Below are 20,791 nucleotides of genomic sequence, written 5' to 3'. Positions count from 1 at the left end.
GATTCCTGTAGTTCACACTATTTCTAATAATTCTCAGAAAACTAATAATTGCCTACAAGAATGGTTATCAAATAAATAATTTTGCCCACAAAGCTCCATGAGCACATACCTTGCCACTGCTCCAAAAAAAAAGGCAGAAGCTATCTGTGCTATGTCATCCTGTTCACTCTCATAGCCAACCAGGGTGGTTGTACAGATGATTTGCGAACCACAACATCCAGCTAAAACCAGGGGTGCCCATGTTCTATTCTTCAGGAGAACCTGTTCTTGCTGATGGAATCCCTTTGCCTCACTCTGCTCAGGAGTTTGGACTCTCCCTATCCAAAACCTTTTCCAGGCTTAGAGGGAGAGACGTCCCAGTCCACAAGTGGCCAAGTTTCTATTGCTATCTCTCACTGTTGGGATGAAAGTCTCCTGGGCCTCATCTGGTAAGATTTTCTAGAACTATTTGTCCCTGCTCAACACTCTTCAGACCCATGGCTTACCTATGGCTTCTCTATATTATTGCTGTGCTATTGTGAGCCTGTGTGAGACACCAAGCTGCTGCCTCCTCTATTCCTACCAAAGAGTAGGAGCTCTGATGGCTGTGCCTGGCAGTGGAAGGCATTTGGCCATCAAGTCTTGATGTCCTGGACCCATTCTGAAGGACCAGAACAATACACCCAATTGGCATCAGACTACAACTGTCTAGGTAGTTCATAAAGAATACCAGGAATCTCTAGTCTTCCTATGAAAATGTTTCCATTCACAGATGACCTGTCTAGGAAGCCCCTGGTGCTCAGGATCAGTGGTTTCAAGGTTGAGTTGTTGAATAAGAGAAGACCCTGGGTTTTTGTCATCATACACAAAAAACCATTCAATGAAGACGTGAGAACACACAGAAAGCAAAAGTGCAAGGTTTTAAAATAAAGTATGCAATTATAAATGTATAAACAATGAACATCCTACACAGTATAACAATAATTTTATCACTTCTATTGCCTGTGTAACTGGACATAATGTGTCCTTACATAAGGACTGGGGAAAATTCTTTGAGAAAAACCAAATGTATATACACTGATCCTCAAATTAAATTTGACATTTGCTTCTCAAGATTAATTTAATGGAGAAGAAAAATCTAAATCTATGTATCTTAACTCACAACAAATGCTGTAATACTTTACAGAGGTGTCTGCAATTAATAACTAGAACTAACAGCTATATTCTTGGTACCTTCATGAAATAAATAAATGAAATGTTTAGTACATACTTCAGAATTTCCTTTTTAAGGCCAAACTATTCTTTTAAAAGTGAAATAGTGGGGCTGGGAATTTGACCTAGTGGTGTTGTGCTTGTCTACACTGCATGAAGGTCTCTGTTCCGTTCCTCGGTACCACATACATGGGGAAAAAAGTTGAAAGTTGTTCAGAGGCTCAAATAGTAAACTTATCCTTGAGAAAGTCCAAGGACAGGGCTCAGGCCCTGAGATCAAAGCCAGGACTAGAAAAAGTGAAATAGTAAGGACACACTTTTCCAAATACAAGAAAAAGAAATACCTGGAAATCTTATGTGACATCTTTTTTATGGCTCATTCTCTTCTGGTCATACAACACAACAAAGACATACAACATGAGTTTTCTATGTCTTTCACAAACCAAAGGCACATTTGAGAATGGAAGGCTCTAGTTAGGTCATAAAGTAAATTGAAATTTCAGGCTGTTGCTCAAGCTGTAGACAGAATCACAAAAGAGCACATTTATATGACTTTTAACAAATGCAAACCAATTTTATGACTAACCCTTCAACTTTATATATTCATCAGAGAATAGAGATCCTCCCCACCCCTCTCTGTCTTTCTCTCTCTCCCTCCCCCCCCTCTCTCCCCACCAATGCCTTCATTTCAGGGTCGGGGGAGAGGGGAATTGTGGGACTTAAGCTCTATGCCTAGTTGCTGCTCCAGACCTCTACAACTCTATAACTTAAGCTACAACACTGCTTCAGTGTGGGGGCATTATAAATGACTTTTACTTTTGCCAGTCCTGGGACTTGAACTCAGAGCCTGATCAATGACCCTGAACTTTTCTCAAGGCTACAGCTCTACCACGTGAGCCACAGCTCCACTTCCAGCTTTTTTCTATGTATGAGATACCCAGGAATGGAAGCAGGGCCTTTGTGCATGCTAAGCAAGCACTTCTACCACTAGCCTAAGCTCCCAGCACATGATGACTTTTAAGAGAGAAAACTTGTTGAATGAGTAAAGGCAAAATTTTACTTTTTGTGCTATTTCTATAATGGTCTGGCAACACCATAGTGAATTTAAAAGTATTTTATGAAGTCAATCTTACTTATTAAAATGCTTAGAACTAGTTTTCTTTTTCTTTTTAATTTTATGTTTTTTTGTTTTATTACAAAATAAATATCTTATTTTCTATAATTTAGATTTTGGTGCTTTCATAAATATTCAGTACATTTTAAAGGTATAACAAATGACATTAATTTAAGTTTGCATATCATAACACAAGTAACAAGGCAGGCACTTTAGTCTTTGTGTAGTACTGGGGTTTGGACTTGCTGTGTAAATACTAGAGCCTCTCCCCTAGCCTTTTCATTCTGGTTTTCAGATAGGATCTCACACTGACTTTTCCTGGAATGCCTCAAACCTCCTACCTCCAGCCCCTAAGGAGACAGTATTCCATGTCCTGCAATACAGTTTTGTGTTGTTGTTGTTGTTATTTGTTTATTTTTGTCAGTCATGGGGCTTGAACTCTGGGCCTCGGCATTGTCCCTGAGCTCTTCAGCTCAAGGCTACTGGCCTACCCCTTGAGCTACAGCTCCACTTCAGTTTTCTGGTAGTTAATTAGAGAGCCATCCCGGCACTAAAGACTTGGGCAGTATGTTTTTAAAAAGGAACAATCATGGAGCTGGGAATGTGCCTTAGTGGTAGAGTGCTTGCCTAACATGCATGAAATCCTGAGTTCGATTCCTTAGTACTATGGAAAACAAAAAAGCCAGAAGTGGCACTGCAGCTCAAGTGGTAGAGTGGTAGCCTTGAGCAAAAGAAGCTCAAGGACTGTGCCCAGGCCCTGAATTGAAGCCATAGGATTAGGAAAAAGAAGAAAGAAAAAGAAAACCAAAGAAGGAAGGAAGGAAGGAAGGAGAAAGGAAAGGAAAGAGGGAAAGAAGGGAGGAAGGGAAAAGTGGGAGGCAGTCAGGCAGGCAAGGGAGGCAGGCAAGCCAAGCACTGATGGCTGAGACCTGTAATCCTAGCTACTCAGAAGGCTAAGATCTGAAAATTATTGATCAAAGAGAGCCCAGAGAGGAAAGTCAGTGAAACTCTTACCTCCAATTAAACACCAAGAACTAGCTTTCTTATTAGCAGTAAATTTAAGTTCTGCTCATGAGGAAGTGAGTGAGAATTAATTCTGTCTCTACAAACTTCCTGGCTTTCAATCCTATGTGTGTATGTTTCTCTTTTAAAACATTACCAAAGTTGCCTTCAGCCGAAGAATGGCCACAGTTTCCTCCTCTTCCATAGATCAGACTTCTTTGAGTCACTCTAGTTCTTGAAACAGGTGGTCCTTTCTCTCTACCATGACTGGCATAATACGGTTTGCAATAACATGGCTCTACTTTAATTACTTGCCCATCCAACAACTGAAAAACTAAAAATAAAGAATTTGACCAGTAATGCAATCTAATTTGCTTTGAGTTTTTTGTTGGCACTTCATGATTTCTTGCAAAACTGAGAAAAGGAAGGAACACTAGAAACCAAACCACAACTACTGAATCCTGTGTTATCCCAATTCCAAAAGCAGTCCAGGGCACAATGAAAAACAGAATTTTTATACATTAATTTCTTCCATGAACACAGAGGCAAAAAATGTCCTTAAAAACAAGCTTACAGGGCCTGCAGTTTGGCATAGTGGTAGAGTGCTTGACTAGGATGCACAAAGACCGGGGTCCATTTCTCCAGTACGACATACACAGAAAAAGTGGAAGGGCTGCTGCGGCTCAAGTGGTAGAGCTCTAGCTTTGAGAAAGTCCAAGGACAGTGCTCAGGCCCTGAGCTCAAGGCCCACTCCTGGCAAAAAACAAACAAACAAAACCAACAACAACAAAAACTGTTTGTATTACCCCAACCCTCCTGCCCCAATGGTGGTACTGGGGTTGAACTCAGGACCTTTTACTTCTAACGAAGGAACTCTTATTGTTTCCCATGGTTTCTACTGGCTCCCCACTCATCTTCAACCATAGTGCTGGAATTCCTAGTGAGAGCAGTAAGACAAGAGAAACATATAAAGGGTATCCAAATAGGAAGAGAAGAAACTCTATTCCTTTTTGTACACAACATGAACCTGTTTTTAAAGAACTCAAAGATTTCTTCATCCTAGCTACCTGAGTTGGTTTGGAAGTTTGGCAAAGTAGCAGGTCATAAAATCAACCCACAAAAGCAATATCCGCAGTTGGGGCACTGGACCCCGAGGAGCTTAAGAGCTGCGAGTGCCATGACAGCGAAGTTGGGGACCGGCTCCTGGGCGAGTCGGCAGCGCCCGGGGCAGCCTGAGCTCGGAGGACGCGGGCCCGGCAGGAAGTGGCCTTCCAAGGGCTTGCAAGGGAAGTTTCTTGCCAGCCTGGGTAGTGGTGTGCTCTGTGAGCTGCTCTGCAGCGTCCAGCACCACAAGCAAGTGGGTAACTATCTCATGGCAGCAGAAAGCTGGGCGAGAGCAAGGGGCTGCATGGACTGACCGAAGAGATGGTAACAATAAAAGTCATGAATAAGAAGGGAGCCAAGAAGGACACTTATGTCATCCAAAATCTGAGGGGAGAGGAGCAGATCTAACAGATGATCCGCCACGCCAACATCACACAGCTGCTGGGTATTATCTCGTGTTGGAGCTGTGTCCGGTGGCAACTTAACACCAAACAAGTGACTTGTGACAAGAGGCTGGAGGAGTCGCAAGCCCCAAGATGCATCTGGCAGCTCGTCTCCGTAGCGGAATGTCCGCGCGTGGCTGGGGTGGTGCACGGAGACCTGAAAATACAGAATTTGGTACTGGATGAAGACAATATCAAGCTCATTGACGTCGGATTGACCAACGGTGCAGCGATTCTGCATTATTCGGACCCCTTCAGCACCCAGTGTGGGGGTCCTGCCTGTGCTGCGCCCAAACTGCTGGCCAGGAAGAAATATGACCCCCAATTCGATGTCTACTCCATTGGCATAGCAACCAGGCTGAGTTCAAGCCTCATGACCAACAAAATAAATAAACAAACAAATAGATAGATAGATAGATGTGAATCCCTAGGACTATGAATATTCCCTGCTTTGCACTGTATTTTAATGGAATTTTAGGTAATGTCTAATTCTAGGATTTTTTTTTGACAGAAAGTGTGAGACAGTACTCACGCTGTCCTCAAATGTGTGATCTAAGTGCTAAAGTTAAAAGCATAAACCAATTTGCCTGGGATAGATAAAATATAATTTTTATATATGCATTCCCTGACATCCGACAAAAGTTATATTCATATTATAGAAAGCATCATTATCTAGGGCTGAAATTTGGAATTTGAGGTTGAAAAATCAACTGCCAGTTTTTTTTCCACTTGGTAGTACTGATGTTTGAAATTGGTGTCTTCAAGAGCTCTACCACCTGAGTGCTGTTTGATACTGGGTCTTTCCTGCCTTTCCACTGGGGAGTGCCTTAGATCTCAAGCTTTCTTGGACTAATAGCTTCTAACAATTGGTCTATGTTTTCATTCCAGCTGGCACATTACAATGTGACAGCTATGTCTCCAGCTTGCATCCCCACAATATCTAGGCTTTTATCAAGATAGGATCTTACATTTTTTTTCCTGTCAGCATGATGGGTAGAGGGGTTAGAGGTATGTTCGTAAGGTGGTGAGTACATTACTTTGTGAACATTGTTACACCTTCCCATATTTTCCTTCCACTTTCCCTTCCCCCAACCCTCCCAAGTTGTGAAGTTCATTTCTATCATATCTTGTAACCATCTCTGTTTCACTGGTTCATCCATCCCTTGTGCTTTGTTTCATCATCTCTTTTTCTCCTTCAATTCCCTGACTTAAATGAACAAATGAATATATGTACAATACACCAGGGATAAAGTCAGTGGCAGCAACAACAGAAGATAAATGATAAGGAGGAAAAAAAGAGAAATAACTTGTGTTAGAGTGCTTGCCTAGCGTGCACTGGGTTCGATTCCTCAGTACAACATATACAGAAAAAGCCAGAAGTGATGTTGTGGCTCAAGTAGCAGGGCACTAGGCTTGTATCCAAGGACAGTGCCCAGGCTCTGAGTTCAAGTCCCAAGACTGCCAAAAAACCCCAAATTTAAAACATTAAAAACCACAAAACTATTTGGGAAGTTCTTTTGGGTTTGCCTAATCCTATATGGTCATATACCCATAGCTTTTGAATACATACCTATAGCTTTTGAACAATTTCTCTGCTAAGAAAATCCTAGACACATACTAATTATTAAAAATGAAGAAAACCATGGAGCAAGTGTATCTTTGGGCCTCGCTTACTTCACTTACTGTGATTTTTTCTAAGTCTTTTCCATTTTCTTACAAATGGGGCAATGTCGTTCTTTCTAATGGCAGTATAGAATTTCATTGTGCCATAATGAACATAGCTGTACTGTAGGTTTAGTATGCCCTTGTTTCTGGATATTTGAGTAGATGCCCAGGAGTGGAATTGCTGGGTCATAGGGGAGCACTCCTAAAGTGGCTGAAGAACTTTGGATCCCTTTTAGTGACATCCCCACCAGCATATGTTGCTATTAGATTTCTTGATAATGGCCATACAAACTGAATTGAGGTGGAATCCCAAAGTTTTTTTGACTTGCATTTCTTTTATGCCAACGGTTGCTGAGCATTTCTTTATATGTTTATTGGTCAGTGTGATTTCCTCTTCAGAGAACTCTCTTTAAGCCTTTACTCCACGTTCAAATCAGATGGTTGTTTCTGGAATTGATCCATGCCAATTGTATCTCTTATTACTTCCTATAAACATTTCAGGACATCTGCTTTTGCCTCGAGGTTTTTGATCCATCTAGAGTTGATTCTGGTGCAGGGAGACAAAGAAGGATCCAAGTCTGGTTTCCTACATGTGCTAACCAATTCTGCCAGCACCATTAGTTGAACAGGCTGCCTTTCTTCCATCCTAGTTTTTTGGCTTCTTATCAAACAGTAGGTACCATAGGTCTGCTGCTTATTTTCTGGGTCTCTGGCTCAATTCCATTGGTCTTGTCAGGCTGGTTCTTGTGTCACTGCTAAGCTGTTTTTATTTCCATAGCTCTGTAATAGAGTTTGAAGATTGGTATTCATATTCCTCCAGTGCTATTTTCCTTCTAAGGATTGTTCTTACTATTAGGTGTCTCTTATTATTCCATTTGAATTTTTGGATTGCTTTCTGTTTCACAAAAGAATGTTGCTGTGGCAATATCGACATTTTCACAATGTTAATTCTCCTAACCAGGAATATGGGAGGTTTGGTCCACTCCCTTGGTTCCACTTTAATTTCCCTTTTTAGGTTTTTAAAGTTTTCATCATAAAGGGCCTTCATTTCTTTTGAAATTGCAATTAATAGAGGGTATATTATATTCAATACTTGAAAACATTGTTGCACTTTCTCATGTTTTTGTCCTATTTCTCTCCCCCAGACCACTCCCCTCATCTTCTTTACCCCCTTCTCTGTCCTATTTCAAATAAATAGATAAACATATACACAGTATATCAGATGAAAGGTAAGATACTGTAACAATATGAGAAAACCAAGGGACAACACAAGAGAGGAGAAATAACATAGTACACTATATGGCTCTCATTTCCATATCCTGGAGGTCCTTTTATGTAGTCTAATCCTATATGGCCTTATGAATCCAGATTTTGCCCTATTGTAATCCTCTGCTGGGAGAGTCTGAGGTTTATATTAACTATTACAAATGAGGGAAACCACTGCATCTATGTTTTTTGATTCTGGCTTACTTCCCTTCGTATGGTTTTTTCCAAGTATTTCCATTTCCTTGCAAATGGGCAATGTTGTTCTTTCTGATGGCCACATAGAATTCCATGGTGTATAAAGACCACATCTTGTTGATGCACTTAGGGACATCTGGGTTGTTTCCATATCTTTGCTATGATAAATAGTGCTGCAATGAACATCGTTGTGTTGGTGGATTTAATGTCCTTGTTTCCGGACAATTGGTTGAATGCCAAGTAGTGAAATTGCTGGGTCATAGGGGAGTACTATGTTTACAACCCCACCCACAGAGTAGTAGTGATCCCTCCAGAATCCGTTTTTTTAATTAGATTTCTTGATCATGGCCATTCTAATTGGAATGAGTTGGAATCTCAGAGTTGTTTAGATTTGCATTTCTTTTATGGCCAGACATGTCTATTACTTCTTCATGTCTGTGTCTACAGGCCATTCTTCTTTCTTCTTCAGAGAAGACTCTCTTTAAATCTTTGGCCCATCTTTTAATGGGATGGTTGTTTGTTGGAGATTAGTTTTGGATTGTTTCAATTTTTTGAGCTGTTGATATATTTTAGATATGAGGCCTTTGTCTATTGTGTGGTAAGCGAAGATCATCTTTCCCTCTCTGAGCTTTCTATTTAGCTTGCTAGTTATCCTCTTTGACATACAGAATCTCTGCAGCTTAATGCAATCCTATTTATATGGCCTTTCTTTCACTTGTGTTTCTGGGCCTTTATTAAGAAAATGTCGACCTGTGCCAAGGAGAGCTAGTGTATCTTCTATTCCTTCTTGTAAAGTTTTCAGTGTATGTGCTTTTATCTCTAGGTCTTTGATCAATGGATCACCTCCAAATGTGGAGTTAATCCTGGTGCAGGGTGACAAAAAGGCATCGAACTTTAGTTTTCTGCAGGTGCTTAACTAGTTCTGCCAGCAATTTTTTTTAATTTTGGCTCAATTTTCAAAGGTCAGGTGGCCGTAGGTTTGTGGGTTGTTTTCTGGGTCTTCAGTTCTATTCCATTGGTCCTCAAGTCTGTTCTTGTGCCACTACCAAACTGTTTTGGTTATTATAGCTCTGTTCTAGAGTCTAATGTTTGGTATTGAATTTCCCCCTGCATTGTTCTTTCTGCTAAGAATTGTTTTTGCTACATAGTGTCTTTTATTATTCCATATGAAATTTTGGATTGCCTCTTCTATGTCTTTCAAGAATAACATTGGGATATTGATGGGTATTGCATTGAATTTGTAGATAGCTATTGGCACAATTGCCATTTTTATGTTAATTCTTCCAATCCAGGGTATGAGAGTTTTTCCCTTTCCTCAGCTCTGCTTTAATTTCTTTTTCCAGGATCTTAAACTTTTCATCATAAAGATCCTTTACAGGTTTAGTTAAGTTAATTCTTAGGTACTTTATTTTATTTGAGGCTATTGCAAAAGAACTTGCTTTCCTATTTTTTGCCTCATTCCTCTCATTGTTAGAATATATAGGAAAGCAGTTGTTTTTTGCAGGCTAATTTTATACCCTGCTACCTTGCCAAAGTTTCGAATCAGCTCAAGCAATTTGGGACTGGAGTCTGTAGGGTTCTTTAAATACAGAATCAGATCATCTGCGCAGAGGGAAAATTTTACTTCCTCTTTCCCGATTTGGATGCCCTTTATGCCTGCTTCTTGCTTTATTGCTCTGGCTAGGAATTCTAGTACTATATTAAAGAGGAGTGGAGAGAGGAGAGAATGGGCATCCTTGTCTTGTTCCTGATTTTAGAGGAAGTGGCTTTAGCTTTTGGCCATTAAGTATAATGCTAGCTATGTGTTTTGTCATACACAGCCTTTATTATATTGAGGCATGTTCCATAGATTCCCAGTTTCTCCGGAGCTTTTAGCCTAAAGGGGTGTTGGATATTGTCAAATGTCTTTTCTACATCTATTGAGACAATCATGTGTTTCTTGTCCTTGTGTCCTTGCTACTGTTGATGTGATAAAGTGTATTAATTGACTTGCATATATTGAACCAGTTTTGCATCCATGAGATCCTGTTTGATCATAGTGCATAAATTTTTGATGTATTGCTGAAGATGTTTGGCCAGTATTTTGTTGAGCAGTTTTGCATCAATATTCACCAAAGAAATGAGTCTATAGTCCTCTTTTTTTAATGAGTCTGGTTTTGGGATGAGTGGATGTAAAGATCAAGTTTGGCAAATAGCCTTCACTTTCAGTTTCATTGAAGATCTTGAGGAATATTGATGTGAACTCTGAAGACGTTATAGAATTCAGCTGTGACTCCATCTGCCTCTGGGCTTTTCTTGGATGAGCAATCTTTTATTGCCATTTCTTGAAATAGTGCTTGAAATAGGTCTGTTTAGTTGGATTAAGTCTTCTTGGTTCAGTGTCAGAATATTAATCTTAGCTAGAAATTCCTCCATCTCTTCTAGATTCTCAAATTCATTGGAATAAATGTTTGAAAAGTATTCCCTTATGCTTCCATGTATCTTGTTAATTTCTGTCTGATATTTCCATTCTGTGATTTTGTTTATTGGGGTGTGTTCTCTTCTTTTTTGGGGGGTAAGATTTGCTAAAGTTCTCTCAATGTTGTTAACTTTTTTCTATAGTTTCTATGGACCCCAATTCATTTAATTCTGCTTTGAATTTTAATAATGTGCCTTCTTCTACTGGGATGGGGGTGGTTTGTTGCCCTTTCCAAAGAATTTAAGGTGCACCATTAAATTATTGGATTGCAATTTTTTAATTTTGCTAATGTAAACACTCAGAGCTTTACATTTTTCCTCTGAGAACTGCCTTTGCTGTGTCCCAAAAGAGTTGTTATTTTGTGTTTCTTTTTGTTAATTTTCATAAACTGTTGATTTTCTGTTCTGATGTCTTCAGTGAACCACTGGTGATTCAAACCACTCGTTCATGTATATCTTTCTGTATGTTTTCATACTTTTCATTCATCATGTTTACCAACTGCTCCCCTAGGTTTGCCATTGACTGCTCTATTGTCTGTTTATATTGGGTGAGAAGATGTTATTCCTTGATTTGCCATTTTTCTTGAGTTTCTTGTTCTGCCCATTTGAAAATGGGAGCAAGACTAAGACCACACACACAATTACAGTTTTAAGATATAACCAACCTAGAGCTCTTTACCTTCCAGACAATAAAAGTTCACAATTTTAGGCTGGTCGTCTTCTTCTTCTTCTTCTTCTTCTTCTTCTTCTTCTTCTTCTTCTTCTTCTTCTTCTTCTTCTTCTTCTTCTTCTTCTTCTTCTTCTTCTTCTTCTTCTTCTTCTTCTTCTTCTTCTTCTTCTTCTTCTCTCTCTCTCTCTCTCTCTCTCTCTCTCTCTCTCTCTCTCTCTCTCTCTCTCTCTCTCTCTCTCTCTCTCTCTCTCTCTCTCTCTCTCTCTGTCTTTCTCTGTGCCCTGATGCACAAATCTGACACCCCCACAGAACACAGTTTTATGACCAAAAAACCACAGTCCAATCTCTTTGATATTTAAGTGACTCAGGATCTGCAGTGTAATTGAATACATGCATATACAGTTTTGGTCAACAAACACTCTACTGTAGATACATGCATTATAAAAGTTGAAGAAGTAACAAAGGACCAGAGATAGAAAAATAGTAAGAAGGACAGGAGGGGAGATAAGTAGAGAGTAATGTAAAAGTGCAAGAATAATTTAGTATGAAGGAAAGGAATAGAGTGAGAATAACTGACCGAAAGAGATAGAAAGGTATAATAATTGAATACAAAATTTAGAACAAAATAAGATAAAACTTACTACTAAAAAAGAGGGATAAAAGAATATATAATTAAAGAGGAAAGTACATACGTGAGAGATCAATGATAAAACTTTTAAAAATTAAAAAAGAAAAGAAAGGGGTGTCATCTCACAATTGTGAGTTCTTAAACAAGAAATACTAAGGTTAAGAACTGACAGATTAAAAAGCAGGGACTGTATCAATAAAAATAAAAACTCCCTTGTTTGTCTGAGTCCATGAAATTGGCAGGTGCGCATTGTGGATGGGTGATGGCTCACAGCTCAGTCAGGCTCTGTCTGTAGCTGGCAGGTCCACACTGCCGAGAAGTGCTGTCCGCTCAGGTTCCAGTGGGAGGCTTTGTTTCCACGGCTATTTGTTTGGGGGAGAGGAGCCATTCACTCCAAACTTCCTTGTTGAGCTAGCTGCCTGATTTTTTTCCTCTCTGGCTGAGATCTCTGTGATGCTAAAGGATTCTTAGAATTGATTTTTAGATATGAACGTTCCGCTAGGATGCTCTTGGTAAGAGCTCAGAAAGACCTGAACCACTGCCACTTTCTGCCTTCTTTTCTTAAGCTAATTCCTAAGTTTTTACATTTTATTTATTTATTTTTTTCATCATGGGGCTTAGACTCTGGGCCTGGGAGCTGTCCCTGGGCTCATCAGCTCAAGGATCTAGCACTATACTACATTGAGCCACAGCTCCACTTTTGGATTTCCAGTTGTTATTTGGAAGGAAGAGTCTCATGGACTTCTATGCCTGGACAGGTTTTGAAGCACAACATTTAGATCTTAGCCTCCTGAATAGTGTTTATTTCATTTTATTTAATTTTTAGTGGCTATTACAATGGAGTTGCTTTCTTGATTTTAGTCTCACTCTGCTCATGGTTGGCATACAGAAAAGCAGTTGATTTTTGAGTTATTTTTATAGCCTGCTACTTTGAAAGCTTTGTATCAGATTGAGTTACTTAGGAGTGGGGTCTACAAGGTTCTTTAAATACATAATCTTGTCATCTGCAAAGAGGGAAAACGTTAGTTCATCTTTCCCTATGGATCCCATTTATGCTTGCTTCTTGCCTTATTGCCCTAGCTAGCAATTCTAATACTATATTGAAGAGGAGTGGAGAGAGTGGGAACCTTGGCTCATTTCTAATTTTAGAGGAAATGGTTTTAACATTTTGCCATTAAAATATAATGCTAGCTGTAGGTTTATCACAGTCATTCTTGTGTTGAGAAATGTCCCATGGATTCCTAGTTTCTCCACACATTTTATCATAAGGGGATGTTGGATCTTAATCAAATGCTTTTTCTGCATCTGTTGAGATGATTGTGTGTTTTCTTGTCCTTGCTCCTGTTTATGTGATGAATTATATTATTTGACTTGTGCATATTGAACCAGCTCTGTGCCGTCACTGCGTTGCATCCTGTTTGATCGTGGTGTATGATTTTTTTGGATGAATTGTTAAGTATTGCATTGAAAATTTTTGCATCAATGTTCATCAAAGAAATGGGTCTATAGTTCTCTTTCTTTGATGCATCCCTGTCTGGCTTTTGAATGGGGGTTATGCTGGCATTCTCAGTAGAGAACTTCCATTTTCAATGTCATTGAAGGGTTTGAAGAGTATTAGAGTGAGGTCTGTTTTGAAACTCTTATAGAATTCAGCTGTAAATCCATCAGTTCCTGGGCTTTTTCATTGTGGTCTGAGAAAATGCAGGGAATAATTTCAGTATTTTTAAACTTTGTGCAAATTTCTTCGTGCCCTAAAATGTGATCTATATTGGAAAATGTTCTATGTGATGCTGCATATCAGGCATATTCTGGTGTTTTGGGGTGGAATAATCTGCAGATATATCTGTTGTGTCTAGTTGGTCTATTCAGTTGTGCAGTTCTAAGATTTTCTGATCAGTGTTTGCCTTGTCCAGAGGTGACACCAGTTTGTTAGTCACCAACAATCACTGTGTTTGGATCTACGTGTGTGTTTCAGTGTGAATACAGTTTCTTTGATGAACTTGGGTGCTCTCACATTATGTGTGTAGACATTTAGAATGGTTATATCCTCCTGAAGGAGAGATCCCTTTATTAAAATGTAATTTTCTTCTTTGTCTCTTCTCACTAATAATTAGTTTGAAGTCTTTATTTCATAGCAGCATGGCAACTCTAGCCATGGCGGGCCATTTGTGTGATATGTTTTCCTATAGCCTTTCATTTGTGTCTATGTTTTAAGGTTAGAATTGGATGTTGCTTATTCTTGTTGGTTTTCATTGTGTAGAACATCTTTGAGAATTTTCTATAATGCTGGTGTGGTCAAAATATACTGTTTCAATTTTTCTTGGTGTGGAAAATTTTTATTTTTCCCATAGCTGAGAAAGCTGACTGGGCACACTAATTTTCTTTGGTAGTTATGTATCTTTAGGCCCTGACATTCATCATTTCAGGCTAGTTTTGCTTGCATGATCCCTGCTGGGTAATCTGTGGGATTCTTTAATTGTAATGTATAGAAGGGTTACAGCTATATTCACCAGATAGCAGATGCATTACTTCTCACACATGGATAGCTTCACTCATGTTTTTGTCCCCATTTCTCTCCCCAAGTCCCTCGCAAACATGTTTGCCCCACTTGTGTTCTCTTCTTTTTTGTTGCCCTTTGGCTAACCTTATATTGTTACAGTATCTGACTTTGTTACCTGGAATATTGTATATACCTTCATTTGTTTATTTCGAGCAGGATAATGAATTTGTGGTTATATTGATTGGTTTGCCTTTATGGGCTGCTTTTCAGGATCCCTTAGTCTCTATTGATTCTATACGGATCAGAATGTAGTGAAGGGATGCTTGGTTCTGATGTTTGGGTCTGTTCTTTTGGATATTTGCGAAACTGTTAGTGATGATTCTGTTGAATGTATATACTACTCCATTTTGTTCCTTTTGCAGGCTTTTCTCAATACTGATTAGGCTTCCCAATTGTACCTTGGAGCTACCAAAAGGTTCTGTCATATTTCTTGGATTTGTTTTGAATAATTTTCTGGTCTTTATATAATATAAACATATATATTTACATAACCTCCATTTACATAATCTTCCTTTCTGGACAGTGCCTCTTCTGCATCACCTACCCTACTTTCAACACTTTCTCCTTTGTTTTAAATCTCCCTTCCTCGTAGTTAGTCATTTTTTGATGGCTTGCATCTTTTGCTTTATGCCTTGTATGGATTCTTTATCTGGTTTATTTGGGTTTGAGCACTCTCAAATTCTATACCATTTTGGAATTCCTCACACATGGTCTTATTCATGCTTTCCATCTTTCCATTCACTTTGAGGGTTCAAACCTCTATGGTTTTATCTGTTGCCTATTTATTTTGAGTGGGAGATGAGGTTCCTTGACTTGCCCATTTTCTTGAGTTCCTACATCTTGTTCTTCCCATTTGGAAGTGAGAGCAAGGCTAAAACTACACCAGGTAATAATTTTAAGATAAGAACCAACCCAACGCTCTATACTCACACAAACTTTACAATTTTGCAATCTTAGACTTGTATTTTTACCCCCTCCCTCTCTCCTTTGGTCAATTTCAAAACACATCCAATGCCACCACAGTTTTAAGACAAAAACCATCCTGATTCTGTGGTATTGAGTCAATCTAGACAGAAAGGTACAGTCTGTTTCAACAACAAATAATTGTAAATCAACAAGCTAAGGAATTAGAATAAGGGCCAGAAATAAGTGTAATGCAAAGTAAGAAGAAGAGATAGGAGGAACTTAGGGAAGGAAAATAGTAGAGGGAAGATAAATAAAACATTAAATCAGTTAAAGGGGAAAAAAGAACAATAATAAAAAGAAAATATAGAGAAATCAATAATAAAACCTTAGAAATTATGCAAATAAAATGATTAATCTTAAACTTAAAATCACTAAGATTAAAAGACATTAAAACATAATGATTAAAATATATGGGACTGGGGATTCAAAATGATAGCTTGAGTTAATTATGTACCCAATAATGGAGATTCTAGTTGGGTGGCACCATCTTCCGTGGAGTTCATCCCCGTCTCACCTCCCAGGAGATGAAGAAAGCACAGCCCCAGCAGCTAGGGCCCGGCAGGGCTGGCATCCTTCCCGAGGTAGACCCCCACTCCACAGGGTTCGCTTCTTTGAGGCTGTCAATCGCGACGACCACATAGAACTGTTGTCTCCCCAACACTACAGGATCCTGAACACACCTGTGAGGAATCCCAGCGACAGGACACTCCAGGGCTCTTGTCGGGAAGTAGGTCACCTCTCCAGACCCCGTAGCATCCCACCCTGGTCTCATGAAGATAAGAGCAGCCTCCCAAAAGAGGAATGGGTGTGTTCCCCACCTGCTGTTCCCCGAAGTGGCCCCGTGCAGCCCCTGAGGTGCCCCATCTGTGTGAAGAGCCGAGGCAGGTTCTCCATGATGGGCACTGGCTATATGTGAGCAAGCGACACCAGAGCCTGAAGGCCTCTGCGGAGGGGTCCCTGGAGCCCAGCATGCCCCTGCTGCAACCCACCGGACCCAGCAGCCTTTCCTTTGACACGGCTGTGTCAAAGAGGGGAAGACAAGATGAGGTGGAGGAGGGGGGAAGGGAAATGGGGACCACGACATGTGAAAGGATATCAGTGTGTGGGAATTAAGGCACCATTTATCTGGCAAATACCATGTAACCCTTCTATTAATTACAATAAAAAAATATTTAAAAAAAAAGAAGCGAAAAGAATGCTTGCAAAACAAAACAACGGGAACGGGAGTTTGGCGTTGTGGTTAAAGTGCTTGCCTAGCATGCACAGAGACCGGAAATTCAATTCTTTGGTGTCACATATATAGAAAAAAGCCAAAAGTGGTGCTGTGGCTCAAGTGGTAGAGCTCTAGCCTTGAGAAAGTCCAAGGACAGTGCTCAGGCCCCAGACTGGCAAAAAAATTCAAACATCCCTTCACAATAACTGTTTGGAGGAAAGTAGGGCTAGAGGAAATACACTTAAACATAATAAAAGGTATGCATGGCAAACCCAAAGCCAATATCATGCTAATCAAGGAAATAAAAACATTTCTTCTAATCTCGAGAATAAACAAATGTTATTATCAATTCAGTGGTTGAATTCCTAGATGGGGGAGGGTAATAGCCTTGTGCTGGCACAGCACCCAGGCCGAGTTCAAGCCTCATGACCAACAAAATAAATAAACAAACAAATAAACAAATAAACAATTGGTCTATGTTTTCATTCCAGCTGGCATATTACAATGCCACAGCTATGCCTCCAGCTTGCACCCCCACAATATTTAGGCTTTTATCAAGATAGGATCTTACATTTTTTTTTTCCTGTCAGCATGATGTGGAGAGGGGTTAGAGGTACGTTCATAAGGTGGTGAGTATATTACTTTGTGAACATTGTTACACCTTCCCATATTTTTCTTCCACTTTCCCTTCCCCCAACCATCCCAAGTTGTGAAGTTCATTTCCATCATATCTTGTAAACATCTCTGTTTCACTAGTTCATCCCTTGTCCTTTGTTTCATCATCTCTTTTTCTCCTTCAATTCCCTGACTTAAATGAACAAATGAATACATGTACAATACACCAGGGATCAAAGTCAGTTGCAGCAACAACAGAAGATAAATTATAAGGAGGAAAAAAAGAAAAATAAGTTGTGTTAAAGTGGTTGCCTAGCATGCACTGGGTTCGATTCCTCAGTACCACATACACAGAAAAAGCCGGAAGTGGTGTTGTGGCTCAAGTAGCAGGGCACTAGGCTTGTATCCAAGGACAGTGCCCAGGCCCTGAGTTCAAGTCCCAAGACAGCCAATAAAACCCAAATTTAAAACATTAAAAACCACAAAACTATTTGAGAAGTTCTTTTGGGTTTGCCTAATCCTATATGGTCATATACCCATAGCTTTTGAATACATACCTATAGCTTTTGAACAATTTCTCTGCTAAGAAAATCCTAGACACATGCTAATTATTAAAAATGAAGAAAACCATGGAGCAAGTGTATCTTTGGGCCTCGCTTACTTCACTTACTGTGATTTTTTTTTCTAAGTCCTTTCCATTTTCTTACGAATGGGGCAATGTCGTTCTTTCTGATGGCAGTATAGAATTGCATTGTGCCATAATGAACATAGCTGTACTGTAGGTGTAGTATGCCCTTGTTCCTGGATATTTGAGTAGATGCCCAGGAGTGGAATTGCTGGGTCATAGGGGAGCTCTCCCAAAGTGACTGAAGAAATTTGGATATCTTTTAGTGACATCCCCACCAGCATATGTTGCTATTAGATTTCTTGATAATGACCATTCAAACTGGATTGAGGTGGAATCCTAAAGTTTTTTTGACTTGCATTTCTCTTATGCCAAGCGTTGCTGAGCATTTTTTATATGTTTATTGGTCAGTCTGATTTCCTCTTCAGAGAACTCTCTTTAAGCCTTTACTCCACGTTCAAATCAGATGGTTGTTTCTGGAATTGATCCATGCCAAGGATCACCATTGTATCTCTTACCCTTGCTATAAACATTTCAGGACATCTGCTTTTGCCTCGAGGTTTTTGATCCATCTAGAGTTGATTCTGGTGCAGGGAGACAAAGAAGGATCCAAGTTTAGTTTCCTACAGGTGGTAACCAATTCTGCCAGCACCATTAGCTGAACAGGCTGCCTTTCTTCCATCCTAGTTTTTGGCTTCCTTATCAAACATTTGGTGGCCATAGGTCTGCTGTTTATTTTCTGGGTCTCTGGCTCAATTCCATTGGTCTTCAGGCTGGTTCTTGTGTCACTGCTAAGCTGTTTTTATGTCTATAGCTGTGTAATAGAGTTTGAGGATTGGTATTTATATTCCTCCAGTGCTATTTTCCTTCTAAGGATTGTTCTTACTATTAGGTGTCTCTTATTATTCCATTTGAATTTTTGGATTGCTTTCTGTTTCACTAAAGAATGTTGCTGTGGCAATATCGACATTTTCACAATGTTAAGTCTCCCAACCAGGAACAGTTTTAGTGAAGTTAATTCCTAGGTACTTTATTGTATTTGAGGCTTTTGCCAAAGGATTTGCTTTCCTATTTTTTGCCTCATTCCTCTCATTGTTGGCATATATAGGAAAGTGGTTTTCTTTTGCAGCCTAATTTTATACCCTGCTACCTTGCCAAAGTTTCGAATCAGCTCAAGCAATTTAGGACTGGTGTCTGTAGGGTTCTATAAATACAGAATCATGTCATCTGCGCAGAGGGAAAGTTTTACTTCCTCTTTCCCAATTGGGATCCCCTTTATGCTTCCTTCTTGCTTTATTGGTCTGCCTAGGAATTCTAGTACTATGTTAAAGAGGAGTGGAGAGAGGAGAGTGTGGGCATCCTTGTCTCATTCCTGATTTTAGAGGAAGTGGCTTTAGCTTTTGGCCATTAAGTATAATGCTAGGTATGGGTTCTGTCATACACAGCCTTTATTATATTGAGGCATGTTCCATGGATTCCCAGTTTCTCCGGAGCTTTTAGCATAAAGGGGTGTTGGATATTGTCAAATGACTTTTCTACATCTATTGAAACAATCACGTGGTTCTTGTTCTTGCTACTGTTGATGTGATAAAATGTATTAATTGACTTGCATATATTGAACCAGTTTTGCATCCATGTGATGAATCCTGTTTGATCATAGTGCATAATTTTTTGATGAGTTGCTGAAGATGTTTGGCTAGTATTTTGTTGAGTAGTTTTGCATCAATATTCACCAAAGAAATGGGTCTATAGTCCTCTTTTTTTAATGAGTCTGGTTTTGGGATGAGTGGCAAATAGCCTTTACTTTCAGTTTCATTGAAGATCTTGAGGAATATTGATGTGAACTCTGAAGACCTTATAGAATTCAGCTGTGAATCCATCTGGCTCTGGGCTTTTCTTGGATGAGAGATCTCTTATTGCCATTTCTTGAAATAGTGCTTGAAATAGGTCTTCTATGCGTAGACAGGTTTTGAAGCACAACATTTAGATCTCAGCCTCCTGAATAGTGTTTATTTCATTTTATTTAAATCGTAGAGGCTATTACAATGGAGTTGCTTTCCTGATTTTAGACTCACTCTGCTCATAGTTGGCATACAGAAAAGCAGTTGATTTTTGAGTTAATTTTATAGCCTGCTACTTTGTCAGATTGCATTACCTAGGAGTGGGGACTATAAGATTCGTTCAATACATAATCTTGTCATCTGCAAAGAGGGAAAACATTAGTTCATCTTTCCCTGTGGATCCCATTTATGCTTGCTTCTTGCCTCATTGCCCTAGCTAGGAATTCTAATACTATATTGAAGAGGAGTGGAGAGAGTGGGAATCCTTGGCTCATTCCTAATTTAAGAGGAAATGGTTTTAACATTTTCCCGTTAAAATATAACGCTAGCTGTCTGTTTATCACATTCATTCTTATGTTGAGAGATGTCCTGTTGATTCCTAGTTTCTCACAGCTTTGATCGTGGTGTATGATTTTTTGAATGAATTGTCGAGTATTTTGTTGAAAATTTTTGCATCAGTGTTCATCAAAGAAATGGGTCTATAGTTCTCTTTCTTTGATGAGTCCCTGTCTGGCTCTTAAATGGGGGTTATGCTTGCATTCTGAGTCTGGTAGAGAACTTCCATTTTCAATGTCATTGAAGTGTTTGAAGAGTATTAGAGTGAGATTTGTTTTGAAGCTCTTATAGATTTTAGCTGTAAATCCATTAGATTCTGGGCTTTTTCATTGTGGTCTGAGAAAATGCAGGGAATAATTTCAGTATTTTTAAACTTTGCACAAATTTCTTCATGCCCTAAAATGTGATCTACATTGGAAAATGTTGTATGTGATGCTGCATAGAAGGCATATTCTGGTGTTTTGGCGTGGAATAATCTGCAGATATATCTGTTGTGTCTAGTTGGTCTATTCAGTTGTTCAGTTCTAAGGTTTCTCTGATCAGTTGTTTGCCTTGTCCAGAGGTGACACCAGTCTGGTAGTCACCAACAATCACTGTGTTTGGATCTATGTGTGTGTTTTAGTGTGAATACAGTTTGTTTGATGAAGTTGGGTGCTCCCGCATTATGTGTGTAGACATTTA

The 20,791-nt window shown here is 39.4% G+C and overlaps 1 pseudogene; it reads left to right on the top strand.

The window, feature by feature from the left end:
- LOC150040244 (hormonally up-regulated neu tumor-associated kinase-like) overlaps positions 1 to 20,791 on the top strand; it is a 30,754-nt pseudogene that overhangs the window by 1,423 nt on the left and 8,540 nt on the right.

The sequence above is a fragment of the Megascapheus bottae genome, chromosome Y (genome assembly GCF_031878675.1).
Source record: "Megascapheus bottae isolate mThoBot1 chromosome Y, mThoBot2.hap1, whole genome shotgun sequence".
Classification (NCBI taxonomy): domain Eukaryota; kingdom Metazoa; phylum Chordata; class Mammalia; order Rodentia; family Geomyidae; genus Megascapheus; species Megascapheus bottae.
Note: the sequence above shows the minus strand (reverse complement) of the source record. Positions and strands in the feature narration are given on the sequence as shown.